General features: G+C 35.7%; 1 pseudogene; it reads right to left on the minus strand.

Moving 5' to 3' along the window:
• Positions 1 to 15,607, minus strand: part of LOC109075091 — a 228,828-nt pseudogene that overhangs the window by 151,594 nt on the left and 61,627 nt on the right.

The following is a 15,607-nucleotide window of genomic DNA, read 5'->3' on the forward strand; positions in this document are numbered from 1 at the left end:
TCTGAATTTCATGTACAGTCTAATTTCTTAAGTAGAATTTTTGTTATCAACAACCCAAACCAAAAACATCTCATAGGGCTGGGTAATATGGCAAACACATCTCAAGATTTCAATGTTTTGATTTTACTAGTCTAAAAACTTAACTACGACTTGATTCAAATAGCATTCACTTAGGATTATTAAAGGTACAGCCCCTTTTGTAGAGCTGTTTCACAGCTGAATCACACGTTGACTTGAGTTTAATAATGAACAACATTTCTGCCATTTGTAAAACTGCTTATAACTGAATTGAACTTGCATCAAAATGAATAAATTTCACACTGTTATATTATATTGTTATACTAATTATAATTATTTTGCTCAAAAAATATAAATCATTATTGCACTTACACATAAGAACAAATCAAGAGAACATCCGATTATATGGTTTGCATGCAGATTTTTTGAAAAAAATAAAAATATATAAATCTTAATATAGGTCACTAAACTCCTACTTACTGTACATGTTTGCTCACGTTTTCAGCTCATCAGTGTTTTCTCCATAATGTAGAGGTTGCCAGGTTGGAAAGATTAAGTAAACCACTGGATGGATTGTTTGTATTTGTTAAATGTATTTGCACCTTGTCTACACCGGACACGATCAATGCGACGCAACGTGCATGTAGCCAAATATTGTTTAATTATGTGAACACTGTATTAAAAATTAAATAAATAAATCAAATGAAAGTAATAGGGATATAACAATATTATCAATATCATGATATTGCAATAGCAAAACTGTCTTGATATTATCATGGTCACATGATTATATGGAACTATAGGTCTTCCGGGTAAAAAGTGTAGTTTTTAAAACTTCTTATTCTAACATAAAAGGTCTTTAAGTTGTGTTTTGGGCCATTGTACTTTGGCACAGTATCTATCAAACAAACTAAAACCGAAAGCACAATATGACTTAATCCCTTCATCAAGTCTGTTTTCGCTGCACATTTTTAAAGCAAAACGTGCATTATAATCAGGAGATCAGCTCATGATCTGGTGTTTTCCACACCTCAGAACAGAACTGTTCACAATGAATGAATGAATGCAGTGAACTCGTTTATCGCACGTGCTATGATTTTAGCGTGCATTTGGGAATGTAACAGCCACCAGTTAGGCTTCATTTTCACAGCAAATGATTACAGCTTTTCACTAGATTTGTAGTGAGATGCATTTGTGTAAGCATGTTTTCACTGATGCTGGAGTTTTCCTTCAAAATAAAAGCTCTACTGCCGTTTCTGTCAAATATAAAAGTGCCGTATGGAGTTTTCCCGCTTTTCCTCGCTTTCCTTCCATTTTAAATAGCTTGTAAAAATACTGTGCGCATTTTACTTTCACTTTCAAATTAGCGTCAATTCGGTGTCAATTGTTTGAATTCAATTCAAGCAGCAACAAAATACAACACAGAACATAGAACTTTTACAGGGTTTCTGCAGGGTTTAATCAGTCAAATTTAAGACTTTTTAAGACCTTTTTATGACCACTATGATTTGAATTTATGACCTACACGAATTACGATAAATAACTTCAGTAATTAAAATTCCTTTCAAAAGTCTTTTTTTATTATTGACTTTCATTGAAAGTAACAAGTTTTATTATTTAAAGAGTAATTCTATTATTTCTTACTTAAGATTAAGAAACTGAAGCCTTCATCTTCTTTTTCTTGAGTATCAAGAACACAGGTACACTTAACAATTGTAACATTGTAAAGTATCAACTTGTCGTCATTCCAGAACCGAACGTGTATGTCCAGCTGTTTCTTCTTGCTTGTGTGATTTAAGCTTTCATCAAACATGAGAACATAAGGCCACAAAAACATAAAAATTAGTACTTATTTAATATAATCTGCCAAGCCAAACCGGCTGATGTATGAGGTCTTATCTTTCCCGCACGTAATGTTTTGGCTATGTCAGAGTCTGGGAACATTGTTCGGAAAAGTTCGGCAATATCCTCGTTCCCGTTGTACGAATGGTGTTTGGTTACAGTATTCAACACCCACAGGACCTCCACTTTCAGTGTGGAGGTTGATCCGAAACCACTGTGTGTGGCACTGGATGCGACAGAAACGGAATCCCGCGCTATACTTGGACCGGGTAACGTTAGTGACGGAGCCGAACAGAACTGACGGATCGCCTGCACCCGCTGTAGGCCTTTTACAGCAACGATATGCTTTTCCGACTTTGCACGCGACTTCAAGGCTTTTATGCCTAAACTAGACAGCTCCAGCGTCTTCTTACACAGAGTGCAATAGGCTTGATACCGATTGTTAGCGACGGGCTTGAGCCAGCTACTAAATGCACCGTCTTCGAGCCATAGATCGTTAAAGGTACATTTTCTCATTGTGATAGCCAGGATGATTTCAATTAAACTAAGCAGTGACTCAGTATGATACAGTTCGGAGTTCGCGCGGGTTTCTGTGAAAGTCCTTCCGACAAGTCTGTATGCTGCCGCATGGACCTTGTAGTTCTGGAACGCTGTGATACCAGTGTGATACCACCCAGATTCCTCATACAACAGGCAAAACAAATTAATGCCATTGCCGCCGCGAAGAACAAATTAATGGACGAGCATATCAATTTAAGACGTGGCTAAATGTTTTTTATGACCTTTTATGGAAAATCCGGACGTTTTTATGACTTTTTATGGCCTTAAATTCTTATTGTTAAATTTATGACTTTTTATGACTTTTTATGACCCCGCGGAAACCCTGCTTTTATTAACAAAATGGATAAAAATACACCATGCTATATGTCTAATATAAAATAACAAATAACTTACACAAAGTTTAGTAAGTAAACACTGTGGAACCAAATAAATAAGAAACGTACGTTTTTTTAGCAAAACAAATAAGAAAGCTTGGAGACACGGCATACTTGATGTAAAATAAAAATTTAAACAATTAAAAAATTACAATTAAAAAAACAGTTTAAATAAAAATCAGAAAACACTGTGGAACCAAGCAAATAAGAAACGTAAGTTTATTAGCAAAACAAATAAGAACGCTTGGAGACACAGCATACTTGGGGAAAAAAAATAAAAATAAATAAATAAATAAATAAATAAAAACCTGGCTTCACCCTGGTAAAACTATCAACACCATCTATCGCAGCAAGCCTACAGTACACCACAACTAAAAAGAGGGTTGAGACCCCTGTAAAGTTCAGGTAAAGGTAAAGGTCAGGTACTTTTTTTCTGACTTAATTTTTCTTAGGAACATGAGTTGGAGCTCATAATTTTGAACTCTCAAAGTGCATAGGATAAAATAATTTAATTTTAAAATGTAAAAAAATTTCTCTTTTTTTCCCCCAATCCTTCATTTGTCTTTTTTTAAATATGGCAATAAATATTGTATTGTGGACTTCATATCGCAATATTATGGCGTCATGAAATTTTGTTATCGATACATCCCTAAAAAAATGTAATAAAACGAAGAAATACATTACAGGTAACAGAAAAAGTGGCTGGTCTATTGCACTTAATGCTGCAAGACTTAATGCACAGATCTATTCTGACACATTGGTTTTGTCCTGTCCATTGCTATGGTCATCACAATGTCAAACATCGCAATTTAATACAGTTGTCACTCCTGAAATTCTGCAGGGTGTACTTATCATAAAAAATAAAACCTTTATTCAAATTATGAATGGGTTACACACAGAAAGTGAGCAAAGACACACTGATAGCAGTCTAGTTCAGCCGCAGCACAAGCTCACTAAGTGAAAAAGTCTCATTATAAATCAAAAAATCTGTGTATTCTGCAATTAGAATGCTCAGTACTGTAAAAACACATTGTAAATTGAAACCTTTGATGCTCTTCAAAGACACTCACACAAATATGCTAGCATTTGAAAGCAGCCGCCTGTTAGCGGGTCGGAAATCTGTACTACTGGCACTGAGGAAAGGCTGATATCATTATGTTTTTAAAATGTAAGCATTTGACTTGGTACTGAAGTACCAGTACTTTAACACTGGTGACTAAAGACAAAATAAATAAATAAATAAATAAACCTTTATAACCAGTGATTCTGTCTACACTGGATACGCTGTGACTTGAGCACCAAATCCCTGACAGTAAACTTTATGACATACTGACAATAAAGGACAAATGATTCACTGTGAAGCTGCTTTGACACAATCCATATTGTATAAAGCACTATAGAAATAAAGGTGACCTTAGAGTGGTAATATTTAGCTTAACCCTTAGGGGTTGACAAACGCAGATATATGTGTTTTGTAGCATAATCTCCGGATAAGGCCGAAAATAACTTAAATTACACTTTCAGTTTTGATCATACAGATAAGAGCAATACATCAATCGAATCTGTAAAGGGGTCTTATTTTATTTGTATACACACATAATAACAACAAAACTTTGTGCATTTATAAAATAAAGATAACAAACAGGTTGTGCTGTCTGCAGCCTTTGTCTGCGCTGATCTTCATTTACAAACGCGTCATTAAAATGAACTGTAACTCAGTGAATACTCAACACAGAGACATGAGAGATATCTATAGAAAGCTTGACATGTCTACTTTTAAACTAAGCAAGTGCTACCAAAAACAAATATTCTGTGATAAAGTAATCCATATGAAAACAACGCCATGTCCAGTCTTTCACGTTTCCCTTCATTATATCTAATGTGAACACGCACACGCACCGAGCACGCTATTGATATTATAATGGTATTATAATGGTCCATGTGAAGCGTGCGGCATGTAAACGCCCCCATAACAACAAACAAAGTAGCAAGTTTTTAACATTTTACTTTTCGCTTCGCGCTGAGAGGAATGAGACTGAATTCACCACAGAAAAGACTTGCTGTGACATATAAGAAAGAAATCATCTCAAGAAGCTTTGGATTAGTTTTGGATTATTGATGCAGCGGCTTGATCCAGCAGAGATCATAAACATGAATAAGTTTTTTTTTTTACTTGTATTAGTTTTCACATAACCTGTACACATTTTACTAGTTAGACTTTTTCCAAACTATAATTCCTGACTAAATGTATAATCAGGTGAAACATTATAAAGTTTCATTCACAGCATCTAAATGTCTCACAATGCTAGGATGTTTTTTTTTTTTTTTATGCTCTATAACATAAACAGCAATATGATATGATATATATATATATATATATATATATATATATATATATAAACAAACATATTAGTTATAATGTTACTAACCTAATGTCAGTAAGAATGGTTATACAAAACTTTACTGTGATAGGCTATTCTGTGTTCAGGAATATAGCCATATATGTTTATAACTAACAAAGCATGCTTGTGTTTATGAATGTAACTAAACTAAAATTTTAGTTTTTCACTAACCACGCATAAACGTTGCTTTCTCAAAAACACAACCATGTACATACATGCTGCTCACATAATATTGTAGCCCAGTTTGTGCTGATTACAGTGTTATTAGACTTTAGCCATTTATATGTTTAGCCATTTATATGTTTATAAACACAAATATCAGGGCATGTCAAAACTTCTCCAGGCCCCCAAAACACCCTCGGGCCCAAGAGGGTTAATATACTACTATGAACTTTTAAGGGAAAAAAAAATATATAAAAATAAAAAATAAATAATTCACAAAGATGTCCTCTTGAGGGGACTGGCCAATGGGACAGAGTTGTTTAAACTATTATAAATGATGTGTGGAAATCTACTGAGCTTCCTGCCGAGTTTTGTGAAACTTTTGCAGTCATAACATACAGAGAAGTCACTGAAATTCTTAAAAATCTTTAACCAAAACAGCTCCTGTCCAGTGGAGCAACAGACCCACTGGAGTTCCCTTCCTCTCATGCATCTCTCTACCAACCATTTATGAAACATATATGATATTGATTTAGTACATGTGTTTCCATACCTCTGCCTCTCTTTCTGATTCATATGTGGAATGTATTGTGGTGTGATTTATGATGTGTTTGTACTTGGATTCAGGGCACAAGAGGAACATCTATCCTTCTTTTTCCTTTGTGCCCGTGTCTTTGTTTACCGTTCCGTGTATATTTGGCTCTCAGCGCTATTGAGGAACAGAAGCATTTCACCGGATCTATAATGCGTGCTCTCTGTCGATGCATCCTGCACAGTTGGTTGATGGGATTTCATTGTGTAGAGTGTTTACCTGGAGTTACAGCAGAGCAGAAGCATCTCTCTGTTGTTCATAAGGACCTGCAGAAGAACGAGGAAGGCCTTGGCACGGATGACTGAAGACGGACTCTCCAGAGAGCGGATTATCTTCATAACAAAGTCCTGCAAAGAGGTGTTCAAGCCGTTAGCGCAGTCTTGTTAGTGCACATGCATCATTTAAAGAGACCGGGAGGTCTCTGGACATTTAGTGTGGCATAAGCCCCAATTGTCTGACAGTAATTTGACAGGTGCTATCACTTACACAGCAAGGTGCTGGAGGGGATGGAAAAGCCCCCCAAAATGCACTTGATATAAAACAGAGGTTAATAAGCTAATGAGTTCCACAGCATTTAGTGGGCAGCAAATCAGGAGGAATTGATTAACTTTCACTATCAGCCTAATTGGGGGGGAACTGTCAAAAGCAAAACAATCCGAAACATTAGGATTAACTACAGCTCGAGAAGAGGAGTTAATTAATTTCAAACGCACCTACTGTACTCTCGGCATGGATCGTAATTACATCAACAGTATTCCAAGCTGCACTCCGAGATTGCGGCACTTCCTTACCCAATTAGCCCAGTCGCTCGGCGCTTCATTGAAATTTAAATTCTATGCTAGACAATGTATGAATAAACACACCGCATTCTGGACTTCTATTCGTCAGGGGAATTAAGCTGAGAAATCCACAGCAGTTTATAATTGGTCAGGAGGTGATGCAGTAAGTTTTAAGATTTTTTCTTCTTCTAATATTCAGACTAAAATTGGAAATTTACATGCAAATGAATACAGGTCAAAGAAAATTAGCATTGTTAATCTGAGAAGGCCTTGAAGGCAGTATACAGTGGCATTTAAATCAATTTCAACAGCCCATTTTCTGATTGATTACTGCCTCAGATAAAGAGCGAAACAGAGTCGTGCAATGTTTTGTTCATTCTTGACACGCTCCGTGGCCTGCATTGCTTTACGGGCTGCTGGCTAAATCTAGGAGACATGGAAGTTTCAGCTTTTGAAAAGAGGTTAGAAAACTTTTGAAACTTAAATGTTTTAAAAGAATTGTACGGGGAAAGAACTGCTTGCAAAGATGATTACTTATGAAAATAAGACATTATTATTGAGGTAGTTTGATTAAATGTAGGGGAAAAAAATACATTACCACTTTTTTTTTTTTTTTAGAGAAACACTATCACACTTTCTCTTGTAACAAACGATTTGCATTTCAAATAAATGCTGTTTTTTTTTGTACTTTTCATTTATCAAAATATTAAGCTGCACAACTGTTTTCAACTTTCAATAATAAGAAATGTTTCTTGAGTACCAAATCAAATCATCAATATTAGAATGCAGTGTTTCCCACAGGATTTTGTGATACTGTGGTGGTTGGTCCTCGATCCCTCTAGGCCCCCCCTCCCCCACCCCACATAAGAAAATTTGGTACATTTTAAAATTAATTTATAAATCTGGTGCACTTTGAGAGTTCAAAATTAAGAGCTCCAACACAGGTTCAGTGTCCAAAGTAAAAGAAAAAAGCTGGTGAATGTACTTGTTCTTGAAATTTAAAGGGGACTTGTAACACAGTTCGTAGTTCGGGAAGGAGGAGGTGGGAACCGGCAAACATTCAAATAAACTTTAATAATAAAACAAAAAACAAAACAAAAAAAAAACAAAACAAAAAACAAAATAAAATCCATGCCCCTCCCTCTCCCTTTCACTTCAATTACACCACCCTCCTATCCTTCCGGAGCTCCTCCGCCGTACAACACAAGAACGGAGAGTGGTGCAAGTGTCCCTCATTTTCAATTACTCCACCGGCCTCGCTCCGTTCCCACGGCTCTCGGCCCCGCCCCACCCATCACATGACTCAACCCTCTTTTTAGTTGTGATATAGTGTCTCAGTTTCACTGGTGAATTTGGAAGCAAAACAAATTAGAATAAAATAATAAGAATAATTTTTATATTATTATTGCTATGACAGTAATAGCCATATATTGTAAAACATTTACACTGTGAAATAAATATAATTTTTTTTTTCCCCAGGTATGTTATTTTACCTTACTCTACTGTAGGGAAATTGCAATAATTTTGTCCTAATTTCTACACTTGCAAGCAGGGCATAAAACTAACTTTCACATCTGCCAGTGGCTGGTGACTTGAGAAAATTTACGGGCCATAAATACTTTTCCTTGCCATGAAACCGTTTTTGCAAAAACAGGCAGTTGCTACTACTACAACAACTAAACATATTTAATAATAAAAAAAAATAATAATAATAATAAATAAAAATATTTGAAATTAGAACCAACCACTGTATTTTAATCATGATACAAACAAAATACAATGATAAAGCCTGATTGAAACAAAAACAGACTGAATGAGAACACAAATTCACTCTCTGACAGCAGGTGGCGCTTATGGATCAGCAGTGATAAGAGGGGAAAAATGCCATCAGTTCCCTTTAGAAATATATTCACATAAACCTCAACCCCAATATTTATATTTTTCTTCTGAATAGTGAGCTTGCTGTACCTGTACAGTGTGTCCTTCTGTTAATTTTAGGCCATGCTCGCAAGAGATAAACCCATGAGCTTTATTTTGGCAGAAAACTCCAGCTTCTGTGAAAACAGGTTTATAAACATTACTAATTTAATGAAATACTGTAAACATTTGCCCATTAAAATGTTGAAAATTATGCAAAGGCACAAATTATGCATAACTGGTGGCTGTTGCGTTCCCAAACGCGCGCTAAACTCACAGCACATTCAATAATGGAGTTCACTGCATTCACTGTGAACGGAGCCGCTCTGAGACGCGGAAAACAGTGGATCATGAGCTGATCGCATGTGCGCGCTTCACTTTGAAACAAGCAGCGCAAACAGACTTGATAAGTCATATTACGCTCTCGGTTTTAATTAGTTTGACGGATACTTGCCAAAGCAATGGCGGGAAACACAACGTTAAAGAACTTCTATGTTATATGAGAAGTATAAATATATCTTCAGTTTATTATGAAACTGTGGCGGGACAGATTAGACTGTGGTTAATGAATGGGAAACACTGGAAGGATTTATGAAGGATCGTGACACTGAAATAATGTTCCTGAAAATTCAGTTCTGCCATCACAGGAGGAAAAAAAAAATCTAAAGTTAAAACATTAAAATAGTATTATATTAAATACATTAAAATAGTCATTTACAGTTTAGGAATGTACAGTTTTCTCTGTATTTAAATTAAATAAATGCAGCCTTGGTGCATTTATATAAATAAATAAATCCATCCATCCATACATAAATCTTTCTGACCCCAAACTTTTCAATGATAGTGTGGAACAACAGTGACAGAAATTACAGTACACTTTTTAACTTTAAGTAATGAAATTTGTTAAACCACCATTATATACAAAAAAATACAAAAAATAAAAAATAAATAAACAGTATCACTATAGTTATGAGTAAACACTATGTGATTAATTGAATTAAAAATACATATTTCTCAATTAATTTAAACAACTGAAGAACCAAAAAAAAAAAAAAAAAAAAAAAAAAGCCAAAGTTCTACCTCCAGAAGTCAAGGAAAACAAAAACAAACAAAAAAACCCTCTTCTGCCAGTCTTTCTCCAGGTGTTACTAACAAAAGAAAGAATGCTGAGTGGCAGTCAGGCACAGCGGCTGTCAACGCAGCTGCTTCAGAACACTGTAAAGTTGCTGAGATGAACAAAAATGGTCCGATCTCAAAGTTGTTGACCGATGAAGTGCTGCCAGTACTAAGAACGATACAGACTGTCAATAATGCAAGGCAGAGAGAGAGATGGCACAGGATGTACAAAGAGTGTGTGCCCAACTGAAAAAAAAAATCAAAAACTTATTAGGAGAAATTGTTAAAAAAAATGTATATTTAAATAAAAAAATAAAAAACGCTGCACTATATGCAGCATTTTGTTCACACTGGACATTGAAATGTTAAACTGCTGCTACACTGGCATCCCTGTTGGGAAGGTCTGAATTCTGACATACGGTCTGAATAGAACTACAATGCCTAACGAGTTAAAAAAAAGTGCAAAAAAGCATTATCCATACAGTACTGACCCATTCTATCGCAAGTCACATGTATTAAAGGAGACTAGGGGCAATTGTAATACTCTAAATGTTACAGGTATATATTATTTTTTTTATACTAATACAATACTATACCTAAAGTGTGTGTTTTATTTTATTTTTTTTTTTTTTTTTTTTTTTTTTTTGGATGTTCAATATGTTGCAAACATGGCGTTTATCTCAAGGTTGTTGGTAATAAGCTACAAAACATGAATCATAGATGTCAACGGTGTTGCTGGTAACTACTATACAAGATTTCATCTTTTGTAAATTGGTAAATTTTTGTACATTTTTGATAAACATCATGGCCTATTCAACATAATGAAGTGAGAGAACTGAGGGATTTTTCAAAAAGTCTTGCACTTATGTTACAAGTCAACATTTCTTACATACTTATAAAGATGCCAATATTTATAATGAATAATGTCAGTCTGTTCATCACACAAAGAAATCACATAAGACACTTCATAGGTCTTTCAATGCACAAACCCTGAGACAGGTTTTGGAACTATTGGTTTATATTTTGTCATTTTGAAGCTTGAAACCTAATTTTACTGAAAAAAAAAATTGACTAGGAAACATCACTGAATAAATAAATGTACTGTATAATTTTGCGTTCCACGGAGGAAAGCAAGTCATACATATTTGGACAACATGAGAATGAGTTAATGACAAAATATAAATTTGAGGTGAACTACTGATAATAAAATGTTATCAAAGAATCTCGTTGAAGACTTCAACAGACCTATATTTTAGTAAAACATATTTAGTCATTTAATAATATGAACTGATATAACTTCTCTATCATGGTATGCATATTAATAGTACTGCTGATTTTTTCCCCCTAATGAAAAGAATTATAAAGATGAAATATGAAATAAGGATAAGAGAGAAAAATATGGTAAGAATAAAAAGAAAATGAAGAGAGGAAAAGAGTGCAGGGGACTAATAGTCAGCAATAGAAAAACAGTGAGTGGTAGAGAGCAGTGCAAGAGTAAGTTCTGTCATAAACGCACTCGGAATGCAACAAGGTGTGTAAAATCTGAGCAGTATCCTTTGGGTTTCTTTGAACAAGAAGTACAAAACACCATGTTCTCAGGGCAATTGCACGGATGCTCCCCTGCTCCAAACTTAACTCAAAGAAATCTCACCTAGGACTTCACATGCTAGAATTGCTGTGTGCAACTGAATTGTAGGCAACACAGCACACATGTCCTTTCCTGTTACCTTACTGATATGCTTCTCAACTATTTTTAACACTCATTAAAAGTTAAAGGAAAGAGTGTGAATGTTTTCTGAATGCAAAAAAAAAGAACATGAGAAAATAATCACATCAGTCATTAAGATGCATGTTTCGTTCGCACCACCACTTTATTAATAATTAAATATATAAAAACTTGTTTGTATATTTCTGATAACTATGAATTATGCAGCCACGTCAAGTCCCAAAAACCTCATCCAAAACATTGCCAAGACTGATAAACTATAAAATAATTTTTTAAGACTGTACACACTTGGTTTCATTAGAAAACCTGCTATACTTTGGAAAACTTGTTATAAATATTTTGGGGAATGTTTGGTCTAGACCAGGGGTGGCGAACTCCAGTCCTGCAGAGTTCAGCTCCAACCCTAATTAAATCTCAACTGCCTGTAGCTTTCTAGTAACCCTTATCAGCTTGTCCAGGTGTGTTTGATTAGGGTTGAAGCAAACTCTGCAGAACTCAACATCTACACAACCCAACATCACCTACCCCCGCCACCCCTGGTCTAGACACTGGCATACTGATTACAAATATATACTTGTGCACGTATAGTCCATTTGAAAATGTTTATATACTGTAGATGTTTACTTCTAAGGCTTATTTCTTTAATTAAAAAAACAAAAAAAAATATTAAAATTAAAAATGCACATGAACTATATCCAATGCTCCAACCCTAATGTAGCTCACGTTCCATAATTTTTTAGACAACAGGCAGATTATGTATATATACACACAATGTATTATGAAAGTATTCATACCCCTTCATTTATTTCACGTTTTTATGTTGCAGCCTGTTAAACTGCTTTAAATTATTTCTTTATTTTTCACACCAATCTACACTCCATACACCATAATGACAAAGCAAAAACAGAACTGTCATAACTTTGTAAATTTATTAAAAAAAAAACTGACATAAGTACATTGCGTAAGTATTCAAACCCTTAATTCATTACTAAGCTGAACTACCTTAACAGCCTCAAGTCTATTTGGGTATGATGCGACAAGCTTTGCACATCAGTATTTGGCAATTATCTGTCATTCTTCTCCTCGCCTCTTCACCTCTCAAGCTCTGTCAGGTTGGATGGGGGCAGACATATTTTCAGGTTTCTCCACATTGTCCTATTGAAAGGTGAAGCTTCTGCCCAGTCTGAGGTTCTGAATGCTCTGGACTAGCTTTACAATAATCTACAGTAAGTCTAACACAATATTTTGTATTAACCACCTTTTCTTCTACTCTGACGAGTCCCTCTGCCCCTGCCGCTAAAAAACAGCCCAACAGCATGAGGCTGCTACCAACACACTTTACTTTAGGGATGTTAGTCTGCAGGTGATGAGCAGAGCTGATTTGCTTCAAACATGATTAGAATTGAGGTTCATCAGACCAGAGAATATTGTTTCTCAAAGTCTAAGGGCTTTTGTGTGTCTTCACTGAGGAGAAGATTGAGTCTGGCCACACCGACATAAAGCCCAGATCGGTGGAGTGTTGCAGTGATGTTTGTCCTTCTGTAGGTTTCTGCCATCTGCATATATGTTCATGGAGCTCAACTAGAGTGACCATCAGCTTCTTGGTCACCAGTCTAGACAAGGTCCCCCCCCTTTCTCCATCATCAGTTGCTCAGTTGGGGGCCAGGAGGCCAGCTCTAGAAGAGGTAGGGCTGGGCGATATGGAGGGCAAAAAATATATCTCGAAATTTCTGGTTTTAAGCAAGTGTAATTATTTAAATGCATACAAAACAACTTAATTTGTTAAATTTTTTTCTTAAAATTAGCCTTATGTTAAATGTTTTTTTTTTCCTCCTCTGAATTCTTGTGTATTCACCATTTTTTTCTGGTGGTTCAAATGAAAAGGCATAAAAATCATTCATTTAATTTTATCTTTTTAATTATTGAAAATTAAGCAAAACTTTCTTTTTTGGTGGAACAAAGGGGATTTTACTATTAAAAATAAATAACATGGAAGAAAATGTTGTGTGATATTCCTTAAATAGCTGTTTTTTGTTTCCATTTTAATATTAGTAGTAGTAGTAGGCTTGTACATTCTGCTGAACAATAGGCTAGTAATAGATTTCTGGCAAATACTTGTATTTTGACGGGTTTCCCGTTACAGTTCTGTGTATGTGATACTACAGTCTATGATGTGATATGACTCTGGTTTTACTGAATCAATGGGGGAGGCAGGATGCTCATGAAGTGACTCTCAGTGCAGTTCTGGAGATGTTGTTCATGTGTTCACATCCTCATTTAGTGAGAAGACAGACAGCTGAAATCACAAACCACCCGCGAGGCGTCACGCGCATTTCAGGTGTGTAATAAAAACGAAGAAGTGACTTTTTTTATGACTGGATGACCTACAGTAGACATCTGCCTGCTGTTTCGTCCGACGCCTTAAAAAAAAACCGAGGGTATCTCCATATAATGGAGCCAGTTGTCCTTTTTTTTTATACTAGTTCTGCAGCCTCAGGGTCTGGTTTGCGGAACAACGCGGGTTTCAACGGAAGGGAGGGGGAAGGGAAAAAATCAAGGAGGCGGGGGCGAGCACAGCAAACAAGAGAAAGACAAACAAGCAAAGTGACGGAATCAGAATTAAATATAAAACAATTTATCGATATATCGACGATATGTCAAAATCCCATATCGTGTTTACAAAAATATCTCAATATATTTTTAAATATCGAGAATGATCGCCCAAGTTCTAGGAAGAGTCCTGATTATTCCACTATGGATAATGAAGGCTACATGATTCTGTGAACCTTCAATAAAACAGAATTTTTTTCTGAACTCTTCCCCAGAACTGTGGCTTGATGCAAACCTGTTTCTGATCTCTATAGACAGTTCTTTTGACCTCAGGGCTTGGTTTTTGCTCTGATATGCACTTGTCTTTCAGCGTGACCAGACCTTTATTAAGATGTGTGTGCCGTAGTTTTTTTCCATACAGAACCCCTTACTGCAAAATGAAATTCAAGCACTACTTTTTTGTGTTTTTCAAGGACTTAAATCAGATGATCTCACTTATCAACAATTTGTTATATATCTTTTCAAATTATATTAATAAATAAAACAAAATGGTACAAATAAAGTGCAGCACAAAAGCATGCAATGACTGTGGCAACTTTGAAGTGCCGCTATTATGCCATTTTTAAAGTTGCTAATATTGTTTTATGAGTCTCCTAAAACAGGTTTATATGCATGTGAGGTCAAAAAAAACGTTAGTTTTCTCAAAGAATCAATTTAATTTTACCTCATTTCTAAATGATACGTAAACGACTTGTGCAAAGCAGATCAAAGAATCAGTCTCTCTAAACCCGTCCTTTCCGTGAGCCCTCACTGCTGTGATTGGTCAGATGGTGCAGTCCTTTGTTATTGGTCCAGAGTCGTAGAGAGATTGGCTCTGGATTGGTCTACCGCATACAGCATGTGTCGGAAACAAAACGCCCATTGCCATGACGGAATGACAGCCCTGGAGACTTGTCAATACAGCCGGAGTCTGATGATGAAACGGTTGAAGTGGCTGATCAACAAGAGACTGATTCGCAAGCACGGCTGGAGCAGGACATTTCTCAGTGGTTAGTGTCAAGTGTTAACAAATTTGTGGTAATTGTAAGATGTGATAAAACAAATTTACTATTGCAATATAACGACATACCCTACACGATCTAAACCATGCAAACAAAACATAAATTTTATCTGCTTGCAAGCTTGCAAGTTGGCGATGTAAAACGTGGGCAAACATTATGCAAATGTATTACTTTGTGACGTAGAGTGGTAACAGAATATGATTCAAATTCCTGATGACTCGTTTAGGCGATTGTGAGCAGATTCTTTTTTTTTAGGAGACAAATTGTTGAATAAAGTCGTTATTTTGGTTTTCTTGGTGTACAAAAAGTATTATCGTCGCTTCATAAAATTCAGATTGAACCACTGATGGCAGATGGACTATTCTGACGATGTCTTTTTCATTACTTTTTTCTGGACCTTGACAGTAATAATTTACTTGGGCATGTCAATGGGACAGTCCCCCCACAAGCCTCACGGTTTTCATCCAAAATATCTTAAATTGTGTTCCAAAGACGAATGAAGCTTTT

Source organism: Cyprinus carpio, chromosome B16 (genome assembly GCF_018340385.1).
Source record: "Cyprinus carpio isolate SPL01 chromosome B16, ASM1834038v1, whole genome shotgun sequence".
In the NCBI taxonomy this organism is placed as follows: Eukaryota; Metazoa; Chordata; class Actinopteri; order Cypriniformes; family Cyprinidae; genus Cyprinus; species Cyprinus carpio.